Genomic DNA, 12,935 nt, shown 5'->3' with positions numbered 1-12,935 from the left:
TATTTAAGCACAAAAAGGCAAGTTTCCCATTCTTTTACTTATAACTAGCATAACCGTAGAGAACTGCAGACTAATCTTTCTTAGAAATGTAAAATTCTAAATGCATGATGGCTGCAAGAAATCAAGTATAATAAAGAAATTATGTACTATGAATAAGTAGGTTTAGTCCAAGAATTTGATGATGGCTCATTGATAAAAATATGTATTATGATAACCCATTATGTCAGTAACAGAAAAAGGAATGACTATTCCTGATGTAAAGTTATAGTAAAATAGGACTTGAAGAATAGCTCTTGTATGTAATGAAAACATATGTGACTGAAACATGTGCATTATGCTTAAAAGGCAAACATTAGAACCATTCTAGCTAAGACAAGCTAAGATTGTCTGCTCTCCCCATTATACCACAGCTGATCCTACATATATAATAAAGTGCTTTAAATCAACAGGATAAAGCATAGATATTTGTTAATATTATTGGGAAACTGAAAAATAAAAACACTTAGGAAAATGAAATTAAGGAGGATGCAAAGTCTTTTGTAAGCATAACTCTTAAGCAGACAAAGGATGTCAAGGTAAAATAAATGAAAGTATTAGCATACATGGGAAAAATAATCACATATTGATGTTAGTTTGGAGTAAACAAGAACTTTACAACCATGATGGAAATAAGAATGGAAATTTTGTTTCTTAAATATTTTATTTACTTATTCATGAGAGACACACCGAGAGAGGCAGAGACATAGGCAGAAGGAGAAACAGGCCCTGCAGGGAACCTGATCTGGGACTCCATCCCAGGATCCCAGGATCACGACCTGAACTATAGGCAGATGCTCAACCACTGAGCCACCCAGATTCCCTATAAAGGAAAATTTTGAAGGAAATGAAGTCACCTTAAATTAAAAGAAAAATGAAGACTGAATAAATATTTGTGAACAAATAGGACAGGTGCAAGGTTAATATCTTTTAAGATATTTTAAATTTAAATTAATTTGAAGAGCTCTTACAAATCAATAAATAGATAAAAAATATCCTTAAAGAAACCAGGCAGCCACAGAAAATGAAACACAAGTTGTCAGGAAACAAAACGACATCATATCACTAATCTTAGTGAAACGTTTGGTTTTGGAAAAGGTGACTGAGTGAATGGAAGATAATCAATTAAGGCAGTAGACAGAGTGCTAAATCAGATGCAGACTCTGGAATAGGACTATTTGAGTTAAAACACTTTCTAACTGCTAATTTCAGTCTACCTTTCAGTATCCAATGCCAACATTTATAAATCGTCAAGGGTGGCCTTTCCACTCAATCACTGGTTGAAGTAAATGTGGAAGCCACACCCACCTGCAACTTTTAGGAGTCCATCTAAGCATTATATCTGGCTGTTCCTCTATTTATCTGTATCTGTCACTCACCATTTATATCTTTCTTTCTAATTATATTTTTATGTTTCTATGTTCAGGAAGTAGAGGTAGGTGGAGAGAAAGAGACAGAATTATGTTCTAAGATAGTGCAGTAGTTAAAACTTGTGCAATTTTAAGTCTACATTTTTACAAAGATAGTTAACCCAAAATATAAAACATCTATAATCAGATTGATAAAACTTAATTTAAAAAATGACAAATGGCGTGGTGGAGGCACTTTGTTAGCCAGTGTATTATTCATCCAGGCAATCAATACTCACTCTCACACTAGGTAAACCCCAAAATCTCAGTGGCTTAGCAAGATTAAACTTTATTTTTCGCTCATGTCATGGCTAGATGTAGCCATGCCATCTGGAACATATGGCCTCTTAGGTTGCCATAGCAAGGGAAGAAAGTTATGTTGGAGGGTTGCTTTGGACATTTTAATGGCTTATATTATTTTTTGTCTCCATTCCTTTGGTTAGAACTTAGTCATATAGCCTAACTTCACTGCAAAGGAGATTGAAAAATAGAGAAGCCCATGAAGATCTGATGAGCATGATTTGTCCCCGCCTTTGATAGAGTATGGATAGGACCAAGGTCTTCAAGATGATAAGGTGCACTATGAACTTTTTAGAACCGTTACAGAGTTTCAGAGTTTGTTCCATTGCAGTAATATCTTTGCAGTAATACCTTTATCTGGGAGTTGGTTGGAGAGTATCAAACTTATTCCACCCTTCTCATAAAAAGTTGTCAATCTGGAATAATAATAATACCCAAAGTAGAGCTGCATTCTAGAACAGAGAATTAAAAAAAAAAAAAAAGATGTCTGCTTTCCTTCTTTTTTTAAAAAAAAAATTACTTAAATTCTAGTTAGTTAACATATAGTGTAATATTGCCTTCAAAAAGCCAGATTTCCAATTTCTTACCTAAAGGTTAGTTGAACTAAGGAATATATGGAAAGGGGTATGCAAGAGTTCTTGAAAATTTTATAATTCTTAGATCAAGCAAGACAAATATACATGCTCTGTAGATTTTCTATATTATTCCATCCTCTACCTATTCATTACTTCTCTCTCTTTTCCTACCCCTCCAGACTGCTTTGAGAGGACTGCCCTCTGGTTTCATGGCTGAGGGATCCTAATGAAACCCATCACTGCATTTGCAGGTGAGTTACTAGCACGCTATTGCTTAGTGGTTCGTATATGACCCTCCAAGTGAGAAATTTCTTTCAATACTGAGTTTTAAGGAAAGCTTGAGTTATTTTGAAGGATGCTCTGTTGTATTCATTTATTTATTTGTTTGTGTTAGTGCTTTCTCCTTTGCTTTGACAAGCAGGAAGCTCAGTTAAATTGTTGGTTTGACCAGTACAATTAGGACTTTAAGGGTTGCAAATATGTACTGCACCACCCTCTCTCCTATGCTGATCTTTCATTTAGATTTATGTTTCTGAGTTCTCAATATTTGTTTCTATTTCTATTTAAGTATTGTAATATGTGTTTTAAATCACTTTAAATCCTATGTGCTAAATTTGTCCTGGGGAATTGGTCAGCACAGGAACTTCCAAGAATGATTATTGGAAGAAATTTTTGATATATGAAGTTGGGACACATTTGCTTCCAAGGCCAAACTTTACAGAAAAGCATCAATTTCTTGGGTGTTCTTGCATGCATATTTTGTTAAAGAGCAGGCTTGGAAGATAGGATGTTTATGGGAAGTAAAGAGAAATATGACAGCCAATTTAATAAGGAACAAAAATAAATTATAGAGAGTCCTTTTAGGATTCACAAAAGGTTTTTGCATTCTTCTGTTCTAGAGGACATACCTCCTATCTCATTTATGCATTGCTTCACTAATGGGTGGGGAGATGAAGTACCTAGACTAGACTGTTAATATCTATAAAGGTAATATTCCTGAGTGAATCAAATAGGATTTGCCCATTTCTCAGAATATTGAATGTGATAGAACAGTATTAGATTATAGACTATGATCTGGTTTCCAAGGCAACAGCATTCATTACTTTATTCTTTCCTAAGTCACCCAGTTTAACTGCCCTATCCCTTTTATCACACCTCCCCCTCATTAAACACTTACCAGATCCTTTTCTGTTGCTACGTAGGCAGTATAATAGCTTTCACAGCTGCGTGCTGAATGAAATGGGAAAACACACACAAAGTTTGGGAGTGTATGTGGGGAGAGAAATTTCAGCAGTATTTCAGGATCAAGGGATGCAAGTGGCAGGTATGTGTTATATATATACACACCCACACACACACACACACACACACACACGGGGCATCCCCTGGCACATTTTTGCACAGCAATATGCCCTATTTTGGCACCCAGAGCAGCCATGTGTGTCGATTTGATGGAGTCTGGGTTCTCCTGACAGTGTGACAGGCTATTAATCACATGTGACTAAAATAGCACACAGAAGAGGGCACTCCCCTTTCTTTCCTTCCCTGGGTGGGAATGGGTAATTTGCTGAAACTCCTTGTGTTTGTGCCATCCTTTATCCTTACTGGAGGACTTCTCATTTACAACTGTGTGTTGTCTTGGGCGAGTGAGGTCATGTGGACCAAGTCAGTGGAATAGAGACAGCTTAAAAAAATAGATACTTGTTTCACATTGACTTGTTTCCTCCTAAGACCCATTGAGAAAATCATGTGGCCTCATAATTAACATCATAATGGTTTTGTCTTACTTAGGAGAATAAAACAGGTAATATTTAAGTTTTAAAACATTTTTAATGGCTGGGTCATGCTGATAGTTAATACTTATCTTTGTATGGTTTACGGTTATATAATATTGACATACTTATCATGTTTTTACATGTTCTATTTTGAAGTGAGGTGATTGTGTATTCTTCTGTGGGAAATTTCTAATATGAGACAGTGAGACTTTAGTGTCAGAGTCTGCTGTCACATGACTTGCCTTGGACAGAAATGTATCCAGTTTTCTTGGGTATTCATCTGTGTCCAGATGGCCAACAAAGAAGAGTTGAACTTATTGTTCCCTCTAGCCCAAGGACTTATGTTGGCTTCACCAGTCACTGTGCCTGAGGTTGGAGTACAGATATCTAGAAATGAGTCTGTAATAGGGAGGTTATGGAAGCAGGGGGCAAGATCAAAGCCAGAAGAGCAGAGTTCAACCATATTCTTAAGCAGGAGTCAGCAAACAATTTTTTTTTTTTTTTATAAAAGGCCAGATAGCCTTTGCAGGAAATACAGCTTGAGTTGCAACTATGCCGCTCTGTTGTTGCACAGTGGCAATCACAGATCATAGAGAAATGCATGGACATGGCTCTTCTCCAATAATTTAGTTATAAAAATAGGCAGTTGTTCCTATTTGGCCCATGGGCCATAGTTTACTGATCCCTATTTTTAAGAATGGTACCAATTAGATAGTAGTCACTATAATATGGGTTCAAACAAGAAGGATGTGTTGATCAACAAATGTTGCAAGAAGAAAAATGAGAAGAAATGGTAAAAATTGACAGGGCAGCTGGGTGGCTCAGCTGATTGAGCATCTGATTCTTGGTTTCAGCTCAGGTCATGATCTCAGTGTCCTGGGATCTAGCCCTGCATTGGAATCTGTGCTGGGCGTAAAGTTGGCTTGAGGATTTTCTCTCTCCTTTTCCTTCTGCCCCCATCCCCACCCCACCCTTTGTCTAAAATAAATAAATAAATCTTCAAGTAAATGGTAAAAATTGACAATTGACTAATATGTACTGTATGCTAGTCACTCTACTAAGTGTTTTATATGCATAACAATGTTGCATCTTCATAATAATATCCCTTGAGGTAAGTACTAAATTACTGGCTGGAATACATGGAAGCTATATAATGTTCCACTATAACACAGATAATGAGTGGTAGGACTAGGATTCAAACCTGGGTTCTGAAGTTCAAATCAGGTTTCAAAATTCACATCAAAATAAAAAATCCATGCTCTAAGCCATCTTAGTTTGTTACTTTGTATTGTGGAGCTGACAAATGGTGGTCAGGAGGAATTCAGAGGATGGAGTTCATATGGCTGCAGTAAACTTTATGTTGTCTCAGAGCATGTATGAGGCTGCATTTGAAAGACCAGAGAGTGTTGGACAGGCCACACTGACTACCCTTAGTACAAAACAGTAGTTGGATGGGACTGCAGAAAGTCTGTGATGTCAACTTTCTTTGCATGTGAAGTAAGTCATATACATAAAAGAACATATATGACACATATTATGTAGTATAAGGTGTAACAATCAAACACCCTCGACCCCACTACCCCTCTTAGAAACAGATCATTTTCCAGATCATAGAAACTCCATTGAGCCTCCCATTGCATTCCATTCAAGTCTCCCTCTTAAAAAACCCTTTATTTTCCATTTGAATTAATATTTATCTTACTTCTCTTTATAATTTTATGACATAATGCATGCATGCTGTATAGTATGTTATTTAGTTTTTGCCTTTTATAGGAATGCAATAATACTGCTTTGGTAACTTAATGTTTTCTGTCAGCATCAAAACTTTGAAGTTCATACATCTTGCTCAATCTAAGTGTGATTCATTTGTTTCTATTGCTCTATAATATTCCATTGAATGAATATAACCCAATTTATGTATTCATCCTGTTAATGGCCATTAGGTTTGCTTGAAGTGTTAGTTGGCTAAGGGCAGCATTCTACTGTAAACATTTCTATATGTATTGCAGATTATGAGCACAGATTAATTTCTTTAAAAAATATTTTTATACTGAGTAGAATTTCTTGCTCATAAATTGTGAACACTCTTAACTTTCAGAGGTATTGGCAAGTTACTTTTCAAAATGGTTTTACCAATTACACATCCACCAACAGTATCTGAGAGGTGGCGAGGCTCTCCATCCTTGCCAACCCTTCCTGTTGCTGGGCTGGTGGATGTAAAAGAGTATCTCAAAGTAGTTTTGACTTGTATTCCCCTGATAACACTTGAAAACTTTCAAGTTTTAATATTACAGCCTTAGATTCTTCCTAATTACTATGTGTGAACACCAAATAGACTCCTAACATAGAACCTCACTATTAGGCCTTACCTGTCTCATGGTGGCATCGTTGGTGGGTATGCAGCAATACATGCATAGAAAGTCCTCTCAAGATTCAGGTGGACAAAATTATGTCTCCATATCCATCAAAATTCCATTTATCCTCTTGGATTTTGGAGGAAGAGAGACTCGGGCTTATTCATATGCTGTTCTTACTGCAATCTGGCAGTGGGAACGTAGGCAAAATTATTCCACTTCTTGGAACTGCAGTTGCTTCAGTAATAACAAGAGCACAATAGTACCTCTCTTTGTAGGATGTTGCCTGTTGGTTACTTAGTTTTCTCTTGTTTTGTGGAGGCTTAAAGGCTGAAAACTACATTATCCAGATCCCTCTGATTTAGATCATGCCAGACATGCAAGGCATTCATGCAGACTTGAGGGCGGAGAGGAAGAGAATCATTTTTGCCCTCTGACCTGATGGTAGCCATGCAAACATAAAGTGGGTATGATGGTTTGCAGTGGCTTTCCAGGTGAGCTCTGGTATGCGGGTGAGGTCCCTGGCAGGGGCTTCCTATGATCCAAGTATTTTCTGATTTCTTCAAAGCTAGAAGTGGTTCTCACAGGTTTTTGCTCACCTGTCTCAGGTTTAGTAATCTCTGTATTAATACCCCCCTCTCTGCTGAAGTACCTATAGTGGTTTCTATGTTCCTGAGCAAACTTTGACAGACTCTACACTGCCTAACTACTTCAGAGTGTGTGAGGATTAAATGAAATACTTCATCTGGAGTATCTAGAACGAATCTGGAACATATAGTGGGTTCTCTCTAAGCATACACTTTCCCCACTTCCTTTAAGGAAGAGGATCATTTCTCATGTTGGAATATGGAAATGGATGGAGAAGAGTGAGCAACCTCACTTCACACAGTAGGTTAGGAGACTGGATGAACCTTCCTATAAAACTATATCCATGACACCTGGGCCAGGGCTCTAATGCAGCTGCTATAGAACTGTGGGATCTGGGCAGCCCGGGTGGCTCGGCGGTTTAGTGCAGCCTTCAGCCCAGGGCCTGATCCTGGAGACCCAGAACCAAGTCCCATGTCGGGCTCCTTGAATGGGGCCTGCTTCTCCCTCTGCCTGTGCCTCTGCCACGTGCTCTCTTTCTCTCTGTGTCTCTCATGAATAAATAAATAAAATCTTAAAAAAATAAAAAGAACTGTGGGATCTTTGATGAGTCTCCCACATGGTGCAAGGCAGCTTTGTGTATTGCTGGCGAGGTTGAGTCTCCACCAGGTATGCTCGAATGCCAGCATCCCACCCCAGCTGTGGTGATGACTTTCTTTATGGTTTTTACTCTGAAGCTCATCAAGACATTCCTACCTAGAGTTATCCCTGGATCAAGCCATGAGATTTTCTAAAGTTTTAGAAAATTTTCTAAAGTTTTCTGAGTTAGTGAATAGAAACTACCTTGTTCCACACTGTGGAAGCTTCATCTGGAAGGTAACCAGTGGAGCTATGACTTTCTGTTAATTTCTCCAGTGGCCTCAAACAGGCTTCAAATAAACCACACCATGACTGGCTAAAAATCAGAAATGTTACCAGACTTGGGCTCATTTCTAAAGCTTCTTTGCTTTAGAGTGTTGACATTTTCAGAGGCCTTCGTGAACCACCTCAGAAAAGCTAGGCTACGAGTCCGATTCTGCCAGACTTCAAGGTTCTTAATTTTTGTAACTATAGGAAGAAATGCTCCAGAATGTGTCCTATTCTCTCCCTTCCTCAGTACTACTTAAGCAGATTTTGCTCTGTCCCTCTCTCTCCAGGCTAAGATATGTGAATTGAGCAAAGCATGTCTTTGCTGTACTCCTATTTCTCCTCCTCTGGGAGTCTCCTTCTTTTACACTTCAGAGACTCAATATTCTTGAGTGAATTTATATCACTGTATCCCCTTTCCAAGGGACATCTTCATGTTAAGGCTTATTGCCCCCTGGTGTGGAAAGCTCTGTCTTATGTGTAATTGGCACTATAGCCAGCCGTGAGGACAGGAATGAACCAGCTTTCCTGTTTTCAAGGAGTCTGACAGGAAAGACATTGCCATGTGATGCCAGCTTGGTGTGGGGGTTCAGACTTGGGGAGGGTCATGGGTTATAGGGAATGGGCTTGAGGGGTGATATGGGCCAAGCAGGGAGGTAGGCAGTCTGCATGAAAGGTGAGGAGCAATGTGCTTTCTGGTGAGATATTTGTGAGACTTTCCTGATCACTGGACATGTTGGCAGCAAATGTAGGGTGGCTCTGTCTGAGTCCAGCTGCAAGATGACCTTACCCTTCAGGAGCTAAGAGCTGGGCTCTATGGAACCACTTGGGTCATGGTGGGGACAGGGTCTAATGCAAGGAGGCTAAAAGAAGAGGAGCTGGGAACAGCTGGGTAAGGCAGCCATTTGTGGGTAATTTCTTTGCTCTAGAACAAAGAAGTTTCCTCTTAGACACACACCATACTGACAGAGGGCACCAGTGGCCAGAGGCCTATCAGTTTGTCTATCTGCTTGTTTGCAGTTACAGAAAAGCAGATTACCAGAGCCAGCTAGTGGGCTTCCCCAGGGGCTCCCAGACCCCAGGCCAGGCAGCTCCATAGCCTCTGAGATGTACTGGAGATATGTTGCTGGCTGAACACCTGTTTTGTTTCAGTGTTGCCCTGGATGTGTGACAGAATTCCTAGTGTAGGCCACCTGGGGACACAGAGAGTAGACAGATGAAGCACAGAGGAGGGAGCCATGATTTCCTCTGGAACTGGCTGGGAAACAGGGCCCAGGACATCTAATAAGACAGAGATGTTGGGGGCTGGAGACCTGGTTTGGAAGCATTAAAATTGGGAACTAGTTTGGGTCCCCTACTTGTATACCCTGAAATAGGGATTTGAGTGAGAAGTTTGCTTGGGCAATGACCTTGGGCAGCAGAGTAAGGGAGTGAGGGGGAGTCAGACAGGCCCTGAGTGGGAAGGCCAGTAAGGGTATATCGATTGGCAGACACTTGCCAGGGGTGACTAGGGCCCAGTCCTAAAGAGAGGTTGTGTAAAGTACACCCAGACCTTGTCTATCAGTGGGTGAAGAAGCTGACGTGTTTGTCCACGAGCTCCAACATATTCAGTGTTGAGGGCACTCTTAGGGCATCATCTCTCTGGAACTTCTGACCTTCCCTGAGCCTGGGATGAGCACACTCCCTTAACCTCCTATGTATGGCTTACATAGGAGCCGCCTGTAGATGACTGAAGAGGATATGCAGGGAAGAGGGCACTGGCACCTTCTGCTGTGGCACCCAATAGAAAAAATAGGGTGGGTCAGGAAGCTCATGGGTGTCAAGGGTGTTGGCCATGAAATGCAGTACACTCCAGGTCTCATTTCACTTTTTAACTCTTATTTACTGTCTTCAGTGGAGGGTGAGAGGGTCAGATTATCCAGAGAATCCTCCTTCTCACTTTCTGACTGGTGGCACCTGCGCTAGAACAAAATGTCTGGTCCTTGTTAATTGGGATATGTGTATGTGTGTAAATGTACGTGTTTATACGGATATAAATACATGCACATATGCGTGTTTGTACATCTTATGTATTTATATATGTATCAGTTATGTAATTTCGCAGAAAAAAAAAAAAAACTAACCAAAAGGGAAAAGGGTTATTCTTTCAACATATGCCAGGGTCCTGTTATTTCACTTGGTATCAATGGGCCTAGTTTACTTCTCTTCAGTACAAGACAAAAGCAAATGACATCTGCTATGTCTTCTGTGTTTTATCTTTGGAATTGGTGTTTATGGCTTAGTGTTTTGAGAATACCTACTTTATGGGTTATTTACAGAGGAAACTAGTTATACAATTTTTTTTTAAAGAGCCATCTCATTTCCTGGCAAAATACCTACATCTTTCCCACTACTTTTTGATGCAGTAATTAAGGGTAGTCTGTTTTTTATACCAGGGAAAATATTAGAATTGTATTAAAAGAAATGGAATACATTTGGTCTCACCTTCCAAATCCCTTTGTGGTTTTCCTGATTTGTTAAATGGGGATAATACTGTCTATTTCAGAGGGTGATTGTCAATACATATTGAGATCATAGACATAAGAAGACTATTAGGCTCCAAGGTTAGGCTGACTTCAAGGAGAGACTCAGAGGTCCCCTGATTCCAGGAACAGGCAAGAACTTTGTGCAGTGGGTGTGCTGGAACAGGGAGTTAAGGCAGTGAGCAGCTTTACTCCAAATGACACAGCCCAAGGACACCCCAGTGCAAAGAAAAAGCACATTGCAAGTAATCCAAATCAGTCAATTGTGTGATCAAAGTCTGTTCTAGAAAGAAGGGGAAAGAAGTAAGCCTGATAGAGGGTGGAAGTTCTAGTGATGTTTGGAAAGCCTGCTGCCAGATGTCATTCTTATGTTCCTACACACAGCATTGTCCTTCATCTGCAGGCTGTTTCCTATGATAACCATTGTTATTCTCATTCTAGAGAAACTGTGGCTTCAAGAGCAACTTGCCCAGTACTGGTGGAATAAGCATTTGAGGCCCAGTGTATCTGATGCTCAAGCCCCCCACTTCTGTGTGGTGCTGAAACAGTGGCCATTGATATGATGCTCCCTTCTGTCATGAAAGCAGGAAACTAAGGAGGCCTTGCTTATTGGTTGAGGGTCACAAACACCTGGCTCACATCTCTGGCAACACCCTGGGGTACAGACTTCCTCCAGATGCCTGGCAAGGACTCTAGGTTCAAGTACACCATTATCATAGCCCTCAAATTTCCTTTCTAGGGAAGCCCCGGTGGCCCAGTGGTTTAGTACCACCTTCGGCCTGGGGTGTGATCCTGGGGACCTGGGATTGAGTCCCATGTCGGGCTCCCTGCGTGGAGCCTGCTTCTCCCTCTGCCTGTGTCTCTGCCTCTCTCTCTCTCTCTTTATGAATAAATACATAAAATCTTAAAAAAAAAATTTTCCCCCTAACCTCAAGATTAGGTCCCACTCACTCTAGTGTGCTGCTTCTAGGCCTGCACTTGAAATCATCCCACATGATCCATTCACCATCTTTCTGACCTTGAAGTTCATTGTAACTATAGTGTAACTATAGCATAAAGGAAGGCCACCTATCCTGTGTTTGGTTGTGGTGTGAGCACAAAATAAACTTGTATTAAATCACTGAAGTGTTGGGTCTGTGGGGGAATCTGGCATTAATTACTTTGATTAATATATCATCTGTTTTTTTCCTGTTACTTGTGAGTTTCTTGCAGATAAGGACCATTTTTCTATATATCTTGAAATTCTTGACATCTAGTGAAGGTACAGTGGCCAGGAAGGACAAGTGAGGACATCACATGAAAGGGTAGGTCATCTACAGCTACAGCCTTCAAGGAGCATAGACCTTTTCACCTTCACTGACAGTGGGATGAGAAGCTCCTTAGTGCCTGGTGCTTTATCACCCTGGTAGGCACCAAAGTCAAGTACTCAGGTATTGGCTGATAGTTTTCTGCTTTACTTTTCTACTCCCTTCCTGGAAGGTTTTTTGTTTTGTTTTGTTTTGTTTTGCTATAGAAAGATATTGGCAGAACACTTGGCTTTTGTGTTCAAAGTTAAAATGTAATTATTCCTGCTTCCTGTTCCTTCATTAACTCCATCACTCTGATTCTGAGAAGGAAAAAGGGGGCAGGCGGGCCTGTCTTCCCACTGAAGAACAAGATCTTACCACAAACCTAATGCTAGGCATACAGCACAGTGTTTGTCATTATTTTACAGAGAGAATGAATATATTCATGGATGTGTGGCTGGATGTTCGCGTGGATTGCAAGTATCATAATTGACTTTGACTATATTTTTTGGCATAAACCTTGAGAAGTTCTCTAAAAATATTAATTTCCTAAGGCAATGGCCAAAGGGTATACTGTGGATTGGAGAGAGAACCAACAGTCATGTCAACTATGTGTCAAGTGTTTTATGAACATAATTTCATTTCATTCTAGAACAACCTTGAGGAGCTCTGAGTCCATTTGTCAGATGAAATAAAGAGACTCAGATAGGCTTGTTAAGTATGTACAAATCCTAGAGTTAGCACAAATCACAAACTGTCTCGCTGCCATGTCCTTATTCCTTCTTCTCTACCATGGTCTGTAATCTGTCTCCTTGACCTCATTGAGTACCATTTAACTGCATGGTATCCCAGGGCATAGCCTTGGCTCCTCATTTCCTACTGGCAGGGGTGGGCACATCTTACTTTTCTTCTGTGATCTCCATGTCCTCCCTCATAGAAAGCTGGTCCGATGAAACTGAAAGGGAAGATTGTGCCACAGAGAAAGCATATTATCTTTCTCCTCTCTTGATCTTCTCTCTTCCTCCTCTCTCACTGCAGCAGGGTCTGGTCACCCTAGGAATCATCTACTGCTCTTCTGGCTGGAAGGTGGGAAATAGGGGCTGCTGTGCACTTTTCATCCCACTATGACCGAAAATAGTTATCTCAAGTTAACTGAAGCTCCACAATGATTGGTCATCCAGGAGGTC

The 12,935-nt window shown here is 40.3% G+C and overlaps 1 long non-coding RNA gene across 5 annotated transcripts in view; it reads left to right on the top strand.

The window, feature by feature from the left end:
- LOC144294171 (uncharacterized) overlaps positions 1-12,935 on the top strand; it is a 227,099-nt gene that overhangs the window by 34,357 nt on the left and 179,807 nt on the right. For 2 of the 5 annotated variants that reach the window (XR_013361608.1, XR_013361609.1), the window contains exons 4-5: positions 2,500-2,571; positions 11,675-11,892. This is a non-coding gene — a long non-coding RNA (uncharacterized LOC144294171). The remainder of the gene's footprint in view (positions 1-2,499; positions 2,572-11,674; positions 11,893-12,935) is intronic. The other 3 variants (XR_013361612.1, XR_013361613.1, XR_013361611.1) reach the window with 2 other exon arrangements.

The sequence above is a fragment of the Canis aureus genome, chromosome 22 (genome assembly GCF_053574225.1).
Source record: "Canis aureus isolate CA01 chromosome 22, VMU_Caureus_v.1.0, whole genome shotgun sequence".
In the NCBI taxonomy this organism is placed as follows: Eukaryota; Metazoa; Chordata; class Mammalia; order Carnivora; family Canidae; genus Canis; species Canis aureus.
Note: the sequence above shows the minus strand (reverse complement) of the source record. Positions and strands in the feature narration are given on the sequence as shown.